General features: G+C 37.0%; 1 protein-coding gene across 1 annotated transcript in view; it reads left to right on the top strand.

Moving 5' to 3' along the window:
* The first annotated feature begins 458 nt into the window (after positions 1-458).
* Positions 459-14,660, top strand: part of PLXNA4 (plexin A4) — a 2,762,645-nt gene continuing 2,748,443 nt past the window's right edge. The window contains exon 1 of the mRNA XM_044064236.1: positions 459-1,087. The gene's annotated coding sequence lies outside the window, so the exon portion shown is untranslated. The remainder of the gene's footprint in view (positions 1,088-14,660) is intronic.

The following is a 14,660-nucleotide window of genomic DNA, read 5'->3' as shown; positions in this document are numbered from 1 at the left end:
TTTTACACCCACTGAATTCGATAGGTATTCAATATAATTACAATAATGTGACAGTGCCAATGCCAAACGAAGCTGTGTCCTTGCGCTCAGGTTAAATGATAAAAAAGACCCTAGCCATGAATGCGGCGAGCAACCCCCAGCAGTGGCTTCTGTACTATTCCTTTTGCAGCCAGAAACCATCGTGCACCGTAAGCACCTCCGCAACTGCTAGGGCTGCTACAGCTTGGAACAGGTCAACCTGCAACGTGTCCCTCGGCCCCAAGACTGAGATACTGAGCTCAGAGCTGGCCCTGTAGGCTTAGGCTGTAGCTGATACCTCTGAATTAGCCCAATCAGCTCGTAGGAACTCCTAGATGTCACTGTCGAGTCCTTTGCTACTGCTTAGTGGAGGAGGAGGAGGAGGAGGGACCCACGAAGCTGAGGCAGACAACGTGCAGCTAGCCAGCGATGAGGCTCAGCCTTGGCAGCAGGAGTTCAGCCAGCGTTCTCAATGCAATGAAGCTTAGATGAGATTCTGCTGGCTCAACTTTGAAACGCAGCTTCGGGGAGAGGTACTGCCGTTTCTTCTCGTCGGTGGCATGGATGTCATTGAAACCTGGACCGTGTTTTCGCTGCATTTTGGGGAGACTATGCTACACTGAGCCCCGGATAACACGCATGTCGTTCCAGGGATCAGGAGAAGGTGTCTCACAGCTAGCGTGAGAGTACTTGCAGCTTGCGAGGGTGCGGAAAAGAAATCCAGTGATCCATGGAAATAGCGCTCTAGCTTTCAAAACTGGGGAGTTAACTGTATCTAAGACAAAAAAAAAACACTGGATTCGGCAACTGGGGGTTGGACTGTCTGCATAGGACCTAGCCCCAGGGGAGGGTACTCTGCAAGTTATCCCAGCACCAGGATTATCTTTTCGATTTTGGAGCGATGAAGGTCCCCATTCCATGGGGGACACAGCTTCTGCTAGAGTTGCTATAGGGCATGCTTTTATAAAATATGTGAATTTGGATTGCACTTCTATATGTACTGAGAAGCACTCTCTGCAGTGGCAATGCGGCTGCACTAAGGAGGGGGAACGAATTACAAGCATCTCAGGTAAGAGTGTGTCTGCAGGAATTTAAACATGTGCACATCATCAGATCTGTCCCCTGCCACCCTTGTGTTATAAGTCAGTCTCAGCTCTCTGACAAGCCTAGGGGATAAGGCAGTATATCATGCACGATCGATGGCAGTTTTGCATTCACGAATGGCACAGGGGGTTTCACACGCTCCTTCCAAACTCACCATCCCTGATACTTGCTAAATATTGAAATAATACATACTATTTGGGGGGGGGGACAATCAACTGAATTGATGTTCTGCACAGACATTGCACTGAGCTCCAAGTTTATGTTTTATCAAGGCTCCATTTACCGCAATATGGTGTTACCTTGTAAAGACAAGAAACCAAAAATCATTTTCCTTTTAAATAAATCACACAGGCAAGCTGCAGTTAGTTTCAATGAGAGAAAGGAGTGGACATAGTACTTTGGCTTGTTACTTCCACAGGTTTACACGAATCAGGTGTGTGTGTGTGTGTTTTGCATGCGTAAAATAGTGTCGATGAGGGGGGGGGGGGCATATATTGTTTAATGTTTTACTGAGCTGAGTGACTTAGGCATCACCAGCCTTTCAGTAATTTGCAGAATGTGACGTTTCATTAAGTCATTGTCAGTGATTTATTTTATGCAGGCATATGAGCAAAGAGTAGGGCATTGCTGAAAATGAAGTTCTGATATCAGCTGGACGGCAAGATAAAAGTGCATTGGTGTATATTGGGGGGCAGGGGTATTTGCAGTTGCATTGTGGTTCCATGTGTCAGGTAGGCTTGTTGGATGAGTGTTGGACTTCAAAATGAAGAGTAACACGAAGTGATACCCTGCGTCCAAGTTGTCTCCAGACTGAAGAAGTGAATCTTGTGGTCTTGGGGTTCCCGTTGTTTCCCTGGAGTGAGAACCCATAGAGCAGAGCTAGGCTAATAGGGGAAATTATAGTCACAACTATGGGAGTGGCTAACCACTCAGCCAGGGTAATCACAACCTTCAGTCATCTCCTCAGTGCGATCAGCTAGTTGCCTTGTATTGTAATAATCTGTTGCTTTAACATGTATCTCATTCATAATGGTATGAGCTCTTGGGTGTGAATGCCAACACACATCAAGAACGAATGCAGTGAAGAGGGAATACTGTAAGAGCAGGCATCAGAGGGGACTGACACCGTTCACATTTGCTTTGATTTCTTTCATAAACCAATGTTCCTCACTCTTGCGTTTGCAATGGAGCTTAAGTGTAAACCAGTTCTCGTTTGAGTTTTGCTGCAACCGTAGAGCGCTAATAAGTGTGCCCTAAGATTGGTGGCTATGTCCTTTAAAGATGCTGTTGCAAACAAGCTAAAGCTCCAAAAATGATACCCCGAGAGTGCGAAAAAGAACTCAACTGCTCCTGCAGTACCTCCAGATCTACCTACAGTGGCTGCATACTTTATTTCTTTTCTTATTATACACATTTGGAGAAAATCGGAGTAAATAAACAAACACTCTGTAGGACAGAGACATTTAATCAGATACCGTGGGTGTTGTTAGATCATTTTATTGGGTGGTCGTTATGATTTGATAGTCCTAACGGTTAGCCTAGACCAATTTACCTAGTTTGGACTGCAGACTCGTATAACATCATGTATAATTAATCCCTGGATATTTGACTTTTAGTAGTGTTTAAGTCTTTTACCGAAGTTCTAAATTGCTGCAGCTTGCAGGCAACACAAAGAAGTTCTAAATTGCTGCAGGCAGGTAACACACACACACGCACACCTGCATGCATGCACACCGGAGTTTGTGTGTGCGTCATCTCTCGCTCTGTCTGTCTGTCCATCTATCCATCATCTATCTAACTATATTTATTTTATTTAAATGTTTACTAGGGTAGAACAGTGACCAAAAACGAGCCAATTTCAGTCCCAATATATATATATTTTGGGGGGTGTCACACACACGTATATAATATATGTGTGTGACACGCACACGCACGAGCGTGCACATTTTTGCTTATATAGAAACAGATGCTGAGTATGTATATTGCTGAGTAGCAGCCACGAGTATAAAACAACCTGTTTGCTGCTTTTTGTCTGTACCTTGTGTTCCATTTAGGGTTTCAGCAGCAGTATCGATCATTATTTAATCTATGCAGCTGAACCTTGTCAGTTTGCACAGTGCAGCATTGACTTTTTTTGTGTGAAAATTGGAATCATCTCCCCACACCCCCTCAATTTCTCTCTCTCTCGCTCATACACAAGCACAAAACCTATATGAGAGCAGAACATACAGCTGCAGAGATCCAGTAGTTGTACAACACCAGTTGCAGTGTTTGATATTTACAGTGCTGAAAACACCGCTATGAAATTACATTCCAATGAGATTATGTGCATACAGTACCTGAACAATTCCTACCCATCATCAACCTGAAGTTAAAACGAGTTAGGGTCTTATATCTACACTGCAGGGTAATGCCACTTTTGATTTCTCACTTTCAGCAATAAACAAGAAATGCAGAATGTTTGTACTACAGTACCCAATTATCTAATTACAAAAGACATAGCAGTTCACTGAACATTAAGGCAGACAGGCGGTATATCATCCTGTAAATATCTTCCAGTAACTTTCTTGCTGCGTAGCTACCAAATTGTGAGACCAGGTATGATAAAACATGACTCTAAATCATTAATATGGTTGCAAAAGAAATCCATCAGCTTATTTCTTAAGTTATTTATAAATAGCCACCTAGACCATCTTTTCCATTACATTTTAATTCAGTTCCCCTCAACTGATATACAGACCTAAAGGACAGTGTTTGACTGCATAGAGCAGTGCTGAAGTTTGATTTGCACTAGATAAAATATTCACATACTACAAACAGCAAACTTCCCCATTCTCTAGTTCACAGTCTCAATCAAAATAGGGTAATACAGGGTGCCTCATTAAACCAACTACAGAGAGGTAGCCACAAAGCCCACTCATTGGTATGACGTTAGAAGTAAAGGAGATCCTGTAATGTTTTTTACTTGCAAGGTATTAGATTTTATTCGGCATAACCAGCCAACTCCATTCATGTCCTGCACATGCATTAAATTTTTTGCCATGAGTTTATACTAAGACTGGCTGGCTTTCAGTTTAAGTAAGAACCACAAACAGAAGGAATGTTATTGTGTGGTATCATAATCCTGCAAATGTCCAGAACAATCCTTTCCACCACAGACTGGTATTTAGATTTCTTTTTTTTTTTTTGTAATAAATAATTATTCATTTGAAATACAACCATTAAATATCCGCACAAAAAAATGTATTCAGTTTCGTAATAGATAAAGCACATCAGTCAGTGTGTATTGTTTTAGTTCTGGTGTGTACATTGTATTGTTCCAATATACTGCATTATTCTATTTCTTGAAGCGGATGCTTGTGGTGGGTAAAAGAAAATAATTATATTGATTTTTTTTCATGAATTTTGTTATAGTCTTTGATAAATAAGCAAGAACCATGAGGAATAAATATTTGGTTTTAGGCTGAGAAATAGTGATATTGGAGAAGCGAGTTAACCTGTACACAGGATCATGGGGTGCAAGTGAATATTACATAATTTAGTTGCAGTTCAGTCATCTTGCTATGTTTAGCTCATACACACTTCCTTGGAGTAGTATCCCCTCATTATTGTCATATACATTTGGAAAAATGTTGTAATTTGTCAAGCAGACTGAGCATTTTTATTTACAAGTGTTATTGGCAGTCTTTTTACTTTGATCCCAATTGACATGGGGCACCAAAAACCAAGCACAGATTCAAGCTAGGACAGGAAAGTTTTACCTGCACAGTAGAAACAGGCATCCACGTGGAAAGCCTAATGGGTAGAGTCTCTGCATAAACACACACACATGCACACAGAGACATGCACATTCAAGAATACTATACATTGTGATACTAAAGCACAAAAATGCAACACCTTTCCTAATGTACACAACTTTAACACACACACACACACACACACACACGTGTGTGTGTGTGTGTGTGTGTGTGTGGGGGGGCTTTTGTATAAAATATACATATATAGATATATGTACAGAGATTGGGAGGGAGCAAAATATATTATTTGTGACTGCTCTGTGGCAATCGGACAACATACAGCACTTGAAGAAAATCAGCATGTGACTAGGGGAAGTTACTTTACAGCTGAGCAGCAGTTAGCATCACTACTTCACAGCTCATAAATCTTCATTGCAGTTCCTATCCTAGGTGACTTTTTTGGGGGGGATAAATATGTCCATATGTCCTTCACCTGTGTGTGGGTGTATGTATCTTGTTTCACTCACATCCTAAATACATAATGATAGGTGAATTTGCAAGCCTCTACATAACCTGTAGCTGTGTGTGTTATGCACATATATGTAGGTGTGCATTGGTGTACACACGAGTATTTGTGTGTACATGTGTGCATGCATTCAACAAAAAAAAAATGCACACACGTATAAGATCTCTCTCTCTCTCTCCATATATGTATATATATATATATATATATATATATATATATATATATATATATATATATATATATATATATGTGTGTGTGTGTGTGTGTGTGTATATTTGTATATATATATATATATATATATATATATATATATATATATATATATATAAAAACTCCTCATCCACATTAAACAAAGTTCACCCATGTCCATATTCGAGCACAGCTTAGATCTATGGATGGGAAACAGAAAATTCACTGGACTGCCCTCTTCAGTACTTATAGACAGATGCAGCTCCTAAATGCTTTGTCCCATGCATGGGTCTTCTCCAGTTATCTATGGTATGATCCCAGTTATTCTTATTAGGGGTAATTATATATATAATTGTATATTACCCATATTCTCCTTGGGGGTAGTGTATAATTATTGACCATAGAATAGGTAAGTCCAGGCAATACTGCATGGGGTAGGTTATTTTGAGCACAAAAAGGGAAATGTGCTGGGCTTTAAATGACCTGCAATGGCAGCTAGCCTACTACTTGTGCATGAACTTATGTATGCATATGTAGCTACTTATCTATAAATATATATATATATATATATATATATATATATATAAAGAGAGAGCTATACATACACACGTATGTGTATACACAAAAATACACACACACACGTGTTTGTGTGTCTCTCTCTCTCTCTCTCTCTATATATATATATATATATATATATATAAAGAGAGAGAGGTATACATACACAGGTATGTGTATACACAAATACACACGTGTGTGTGTCTCTCTCTCTCTCTATATATATAATAAATATATGCATATATAGTAAAATAAATATGCACACAATGTATATGTATTTAAAAATGATCAGTTACGTCTTATGTGGCAGGCAGACAAGCATGGAAAAGTGACAAGTGGCATGTCTAATTATTAAATTACCTTTATAAAAAAGTCAGCACTATTACCTAAATTTATTTTTATTGTTTTTCTTCTTTTTAAGGTTTTATTTTGTGTGATATCTTTTAATTATTACTGAGAATGTCTTTGTTAGGCATGTTTTCTCTTGCTTCTAGTGGTAAATGCTTCTTTTTCATATGGGTTGTCATGTGTACTTTGTGACTGGGTATTAGGTCTGAATGGGCACTGACATGTAGGAAAATGCTGCAGGAAGTACAGTACTGCAGAACAAGTAATGGAAGACATAGGGAACTGATGGAGAGGTATCTACAAGTACTTAAAACCGAAGACTGTATAGTATTGTAGGTCACTGTCTTTGTATAAAGAAATGGCATGCATTGTCAGCTTACTAGTGCTAAGGCTCAAAGACCAAATGGCTTACCTGCTGCAGTTCATAGGCTACTTGCACAAGAGGGGGCTCCTTGGTTCCTGACATGATAAATTAAGGCGACAGAAATGAAGCCATATGGAACAAGTTGAATTAAACCATTATATAGCATTGATAGTAAAACCTATCAAGGACAGACTCATCCCTAGGAATTACATATCAGTTTCATTACTGAAATGGAGTCTTAAAATATGGTGTAGAACCTTCAGGCCCCCCCCCCCCCAGAAATGGTGTATATTAATCTGAATGCGTTGGCTTTTGGTTTTGTAACATAGCACGATAGGTGTAATATTATTTATACAGTGATACATGTGGACTTAGGTGGCTGGGTTGTGGGAGTTCTTGTTTTTATTTATTTATTTTTTAATTAGATTTTACTAGTGCATGTGCTTTCCTATCAAGCATTTTATTGCCAATGACTGGATCATATTAACGCCAAGGCAAGGAAGTCTAAAGAACATGTGCACCTTACCAAATACCACCTCCAAAAGGACATGTCAGGCCAGGGATGATCTTGTGGATACCTATCCAATCATTAAGGTTAGTGTTAAAGGAGGCAAAAGTGTTACTCTGCTTAAATTCAGAAGCAACCAGTTCCAGAGATGGGAATACCATTAGGCAATGAAGCTATTCCTTCAGGATATTTTATTTATCTGTTGGTGTAGGTTTAGTTCCTTAGTTTGGGTGTTTGCATAGCCATTTGTAATGTGATTGTGTAAGAGATTCATAAGGATGGACTCTTTCATGGCACAGAATGCCAGGCAAAGATCTCCACACAGGAATCTTTTAGAGGCAGAGAATAAGAAGAGAGCTTCTAGTCTGTCTTTGCCGCTAAAGGTTTTTAGGCCAATAATCTTTTTTCATTGGGATCTTTTGGGCCCTTTCCAGCTGCATGACTAGGCTAGGTGCATACAAAAAAGTGCACTGTATACCATCCTTGTATTAATCCCTGGGTGTAATTAGCTGTACTATATTGTTAAGGTACATTAAAATGCCTGCTATTATTGTTCATATGTCTGTAGTTTGTGTTTGATTTGATTATTATTGTGTTTGCTTTATTGTAAAACTAATTGTTTTGTTTACTTTGTTATAAACTTTGTTGTATTGCCATTATGGCCGAGGTTGTGGCCAAAGTGGTTCTATGGGCTAGTGCAACTTCCCAGTTAACAAATAAAAATGTATCTAATTATAGCGAACTACAGAGGGACAGTAACATACTTTGATCTGAATAAGATACCTTTGGAAATAAGTTGCGCTAGATAGAAGGATTTCCTAACTGCTGTACCATAGTGGTTAAAAGTGAGAGAATTGTCAACCCTGGTGCCTAGATCTCAGACCATGTGGAATGGGGTACCAATCATGCTGTAAGCTGAAGATAAGGGTTTGCCTGTGCTGATCTTTTTTGCATTTAGTCCAAGACCCCTTCTCTGTACAATGCTGGCTTTTAAGAGCAAGTTCTTACTGATGTGCACCGTTATCAGTGGTGGGGCAGATGATGATGTCCAGCTTGTATATTTCTTAGGAAGCATACTTACAGTTTTTGTGTGTAACTTAGGAGATGGGGAGAGTTTATAATGGGTAGTAGAAGCAAACATAAATGCATACGTGTAAATTTATATATATATATATATATATATTTACATAAATGGGTGCAGTGTGTTTCATCGAATGTTTAGTTGGCAGGGTAGTTGTTTTTGAACTGCCAGTTCATTGCAGGATGCTGGCTGCTTTGTAAGCAGGATTGCTATACAATGGGGAGTGGGGTTTTGCCCTTTACCCATGTTTTGCAATCTCAGATGTAGCATACAGATGGATTTAGTTTCAAATATTTGAAGTCAATGTAGTATATGCCGCTGAAGTTGGTCAGTGACTTGGGCACATATAACCACAGACACACACACACACACACACACACACACACACACACACACACACACAATGTATATATTATAGTAACTAACAGTGAGAGTTCAAAAGTTGTGATATTTTTTTTTCCTGTTTTAGTGACTGATAGCTGTGTAATCAATCTTTTTTGGTGACTCTTTCAAGCATTTGCTTTTTGCTTAGGTTGTTGTTGTTGTGTCTTTTGGCTTATCCTGGCCAGGGGTCGCCACAGTGGAACTTTGATATGCTAATATTTGGTAGTGGATTTTTACGTGCTGAGTTACCAGCCCTGACTTACAACCTTCAACGAAGGCACGCCCATTCACACATGCCTCCCCACAGAAGACGCTCTAGCTGAGAATCGAACGCGACATATATATGTTTGCATTATATCTATGTATCTATACACACACACATATATATATGTGTGTGTGTATGTGTGTGTGTCTGTGTGTGTGTGTGTGTGTGTGTGTGTGTGTGTGTGTGTGTGTGTGTGTGTGTGCATGTGCATTCATTCTGGTTTTGCTGGATTGTCATTGATGATGTAGGAGTTTATCACAACACAGTCATCAAAGATGAATATATTGTTAGGCTGGGGTTTGGCAAAAAGTTTAAGGTTTCTACCTCTTAGACACAAGGTACAGGGTATGAGTCTCACCTTTTGGTTACTGTTTGGTTATTGACTAGGTATGTAATGGTCTCTAGACTGATTGCCTAGTATGAACCTATGAGCAATAAGAATAGAATCACGTATGTATTTCAGTAGATGTTATACACAGTAAAGGCTAACATTACTGTACTCATGGAAAATTTCGTAATGTATGTTTTTTGCCTTAATTTGGGCAAGTAAGCATGATATAGGAGTGATATGTTGTTTTCAAATAAGACCATGAGGGGAAGAAGGTGCCCTGAGACAAATTCTGTCTGCTGGCCTTTTCATCCATATATTAGCTAAAGCTGAGAGATGCAATGCTAGATTTGAATGGTAGATGTCTAGCTTTGTAAATTTGCCCTGGGTTACAGTTTTACATAAATTATCCAAACTGAAGGTTGTCTTAATTATTCACTTACTTTGTAGAAAGAGTAAAAATAATAATGCTGTTTGAAAACCAGAACAAAGCTATTAACAGAAACTACAAGGTTTAACTGTCACAGGATGAAATATTGTACCGAATGCTTAACAGTAAGTAGAAAAAGAAGTGAAAACTGGCCTGCTGAAATTATGTCTTTGTGTTAAGTACTGTAGAGGGACTGTGGAACTACCGGAAGTAGTTTCAACAGTGGTGAAAAAGTAAGTGCAGATAGGATAGCGATGATGCATCTCTGTGCATATATTCTAATAATACAGTAGCTACAAATCACTGTTGCACACATACTTATGCATCTCTCTCTCTCTCTCCCTATATATATATATATATATATATATATATATATATATGTGTGTGTGTGTGTGTGTGTGGGTCCCTATCAAATGATAGAAAACTCATTTGATGGAAAATCATTTGGCTGAAACCAAAACATAGAAAGCTCAAAACACTGAAAACTCATTTGACTGAAATTCAAAACACTGAAAATGCTGTATGCCCTTTTCCCCACGGTAGTGTGATCCTGGAGTTAGTATATATAGTTAGGGGGCGTGGGGGGCATAGCCCCCCACATACTTCATACATTTTAAACGCTACACATGGATACTTATAATTACAATGAATAACTGTTTGGAGAAAACAATATTTACATAAACTATGTGGGGGGCTATGCCCCCCACACCCCCCATTGTGGGGGGCGGTGTCCCCCATACCCCCCTAACTATATATATTAACTCCAGGATCGCACTACTGTCAGGAAAAGGGCATATAGTATTTTCAGTGTTTTGAGTTTCAGTCAAATGAGTTTTCAGTGTTTTGAGGTTTCTATCTTATGGTGTCAGTGAAATGAGTTTCTCTCAAATGAGATTTCTGTCATTTGATAGGGACCCATATATATATATATATATATATATATATATATATATATATATATATATACACACAAACACACACATACATACATATATATGTGTGTGTGTGTGTGTGATCATGTATATACACACTCATGCATACGCAGTCAAGTGTGCATACATGTGTTTGTGAAAAAGTTATTTTAATTAGCTCTATGTCTACATTTACTTGGGACATTGTGTTAACTAACATATAAACCTGCAGTGTGTATGTTTTATTTCTTTATTTCCTTTTGTTGACTATATTGGTAATGCAAAGTTAAATTCCATTGCCTAATTGACTTTAATGTTAGTGTTTGAGTGTTAGTTGAGATTTATATTGAAACTTGGATTTTGTATAGTTTTATGGTTAGAGTCAGTATCAGATTAAGTTTAGTGTTAGTATGGTGTTTTTTATGGCTAAGGTTAGGGAGAGTTTAGGGTCAGCATCGGGGAGAATACTAGGTTTTTGGTTAATGCCATGGTTATGTTCAATCCAAGGATTAAGTTTAGAGATAGTGTAGGTTTTAAGGTTATAGTTAATTTTAGGGTTAGGGTTAAGCATGGATTAGGAGTACACAGTTTAAGATTTTTCATCTTTATTAGCTTAGGAGGGGTTTGTTTTGCAAGGTGTGATACTCTAGGAATTTATGATGAATGCACATTCACAATGTGTATAAACATAAATTGTTTTCAGACTTAATGAAGCTGAAGTGTTGGATTTTCAACCACATGGATATTAAGTATTGTCATTCAAATTGATCTCAGGGAACCAAGCAAAATTAAACAGTATTCCCACTAAAGCAATAAATAAAAATATAAGTAAATAATTAAGTAAAAAAAAAAAAAAAAACTAAAAAACTAACAAGGAGAAAAGCTATCTGAATAATCATTCTTAATCATGCATTTATGTTATAAATTAGCGAAAGGAAAATACAGGAGTATAGTAATTGTGACCTCTATGCCACTAAACAATAAAACCATTACATAATATTTATATGTTGCAAAATTATAATAGGCTCATTGGTTGCTACTAAGTGATATACTAGTTAAGCCCTTAAAGCCTAGCCACTGCAGTCCCACTGGTACACATTCCATAGGTTAGGGAGTAAGATCTGTGGCAGATCTGTGGCTCCCCTTCTGTTTGTCTAATTAAAGTTTGAAGATAGTGAGAGATGTACTTTGGTTTACATAAGGAAGGACTTTGTTGTAGAGGAAAATATTTTAGGAGAGATGTTTGTCATGTCAGCAAATCTTGGGTTGAATCTAACAATGCTAGCAAGGAAACGTATGAAATAAAGCACATTGGGGAGAATGAATTGTTGCTTAATAAAATCAGTTGTGTTGATGGTAGTGCAGACAAAATATCCAGCCTGCCATGTTGTCATAAACTTCATTTACATTAAGGCCACTGATGGATTTTCACACTAAGCCAATAAATGTAAGTTATTTCAAATGACAATTCGCCAGATTATTATTCCTGGCACTCAGCATGCCAGGTGAAAATGAGGTAATATATGCTTTTTTGAAGTGTCTTGCATGGTAGAGAATGATTTTTGTTTTGGTTGTGGGAAGATGATACTTTCGTGAAATAGGTAAATACTTGTTTATTCAAAAACACTAGAAGTCTTATAAAACTTATTTTATTTTTTCATTTACACTTTTCATTGTTTTTTGTTTTGTTTTTAAAGAAGCGCGGTCTTTGATCATTGAGGAGCTGTGTGATGGGTCTTTGACTTGCTGTAATTTATAACATTTCACTAAAAATCAGCAAATTTCTACCATAAATTTAATAAATTCAGAATAAAATAAAATAAATTCATAGCTGTTGGTGGGGTAATTGTAGTAACTCATTTATTTTGTACAGTTTCTTTTGACTTTAATTAACCTCATGCACTTCTTACACATCTTTTTTAAATGAATATCACATAGCAAGTGACCAGAACAGCATCTGGTAAAACTATCATATCTAACGAAACTGCCATTGTCCTTAAGATGCAGTGAATATGCCGTTTGATTATACTTTGGTAGAGGAGGGTGCTGAAGGTTCTCATCTGTATGGTAGTTTTGTGGGTCCCCCATTTTTCATATAAGTATATGACCATAGCTTTATTAATATATTTACGAAACATGAAATCTTAAGGTACCAAAAAAGTGTTTTCGTAGTTTTCCAGTGATAGTGTTTTTAACTGTTATTTATTTTGTGAATGTGGTTTCAAAGAAAGAGACATATATATATATATATATATATATATATATATATATATATATATATGTGTGTGTGTAATTTTCCTTCAGGTGGTTGACCAACACGGATGTTAAAATCTTGAAGGTAAATCACTCAGTGGTGAAAACAGAAATGTTGACATCCTACTATCCATGCACCTAGGAAGAACCTTGAGGCAAGCTGTACCTCACAACAATCCCTGCTAATTATATATACAAACTCTGAGATCGCTTAATCCCTGGGGAAAGAGAATGTTCCCCTACCCTGGAATTGCTAATGCTGCATACCTTTCGACTATCTGTATAGTGGACCAAATGCAGTCAGTTAAAGCTGATGTTGTCCAAACTCCCTGTTGACCAAAACAATGGACCCTACATATATATATAGATATATATATATATATATATATATATGTGTGTGTGTGTGTGTATATATGTATATATATATATATATATATATATATATATATATACACACACACACACACACACACACACACACACACACACACACGTTTATAATGAAGAATTGCATTGAGTTTGATTGAAACACAAAACATCCAACAAACTCAGTGTCAAGTACCATTAATCATCAATAAAATCATTGCAAAAAAGTAATCAGAAATGTAATACATTTGTGATCAGTCTTGATTTAGAGTGGCCAGTCCCCTTTAAGTAATAGTGCATGGCAACATCGCATATTGTCTGGTATAAGTGCTTATAATCTGCAAAACTGGGTATGTGAGAGGAAAATAATGTTTGCAGGAGACTACTTGTGCTGTTGCTTGATGAAGATGAACAGCTAGAAACAGAATGACTTGTGTTTTTTTATTTATTAATATTTATTAATGTTTGTTTACAGGGGTAGTGCATTGATCTTAGTGGACCATTTGCAGACACAGCCTGGGTGAATAGGATCACGTAAGAAATGAACAAAACATATTTACAGAAGCAAAGATAATGTAAAAACATATTCACATTTACAGATGTACGAATATTCTATGTTAAAAACTTATACGCATTTACAGATGTACAAATATTCTATGTTAAAAACATATACACATTTACAGATGTAAGAATATTCTATGTTAAAAACATATACACATTTACAGATGTACGGATATTCTATGTTAAAAACATATACACATTTACAGATGTACGAATATTCTATGGTAAAAACATATACACATTTACAGATGTACGAATATTGTATGTTAAAAACATATACAAATTTACAGATGTAAGAATATTCTATGTTAAAAACATATTCACATTTACAGATGGACGAATATTCTATGTTAAAAACATATACACATTTACAGATGTAAGAATATTCTATGTTAAAAACATATTCACATTTACAGATACACGAATATTCTATGTTAAAAACATATACACATTTACAGATGTACGAGTATTCTATGTTAAAAACATATACACATTTACAGATGTAAGAATATTCTACAACAGATGTAGTTTACAATGTCAAACATGATTAGAAAAATGGAATTATACTTAGCAGATCCTTTTGGATAAGATATAGCCATAATGACTGAGGTGGCTTATGCTATAGGGAGAGCAGCATATCAATATATAGGGGAGTATGAAGACATTGCGGAGGCAAGTATGAATAGTTGCGGAAGGGATACCATGGGAGAAGACAGAGAAATGGTAAGAGAG

Source organism: Protopterus annectens, chromosome 2.part2 (assembly GCF_019279795.1).
Source record: "Protopterus annectens isolate FY-2018-M chromosome 2.part2, PAN1.0, whole genome shotgun sequence".
Classification (NCBI taxonomy): domain Eukaryota; kingdom Metazoa; phylum Chordata; order Ceratodontiformes; family Protopteridae; genus Protopterus; species Protopterus annectens.
This window is presented reverse-complemented; position numbering and strand designations above follow the sequence as displayed.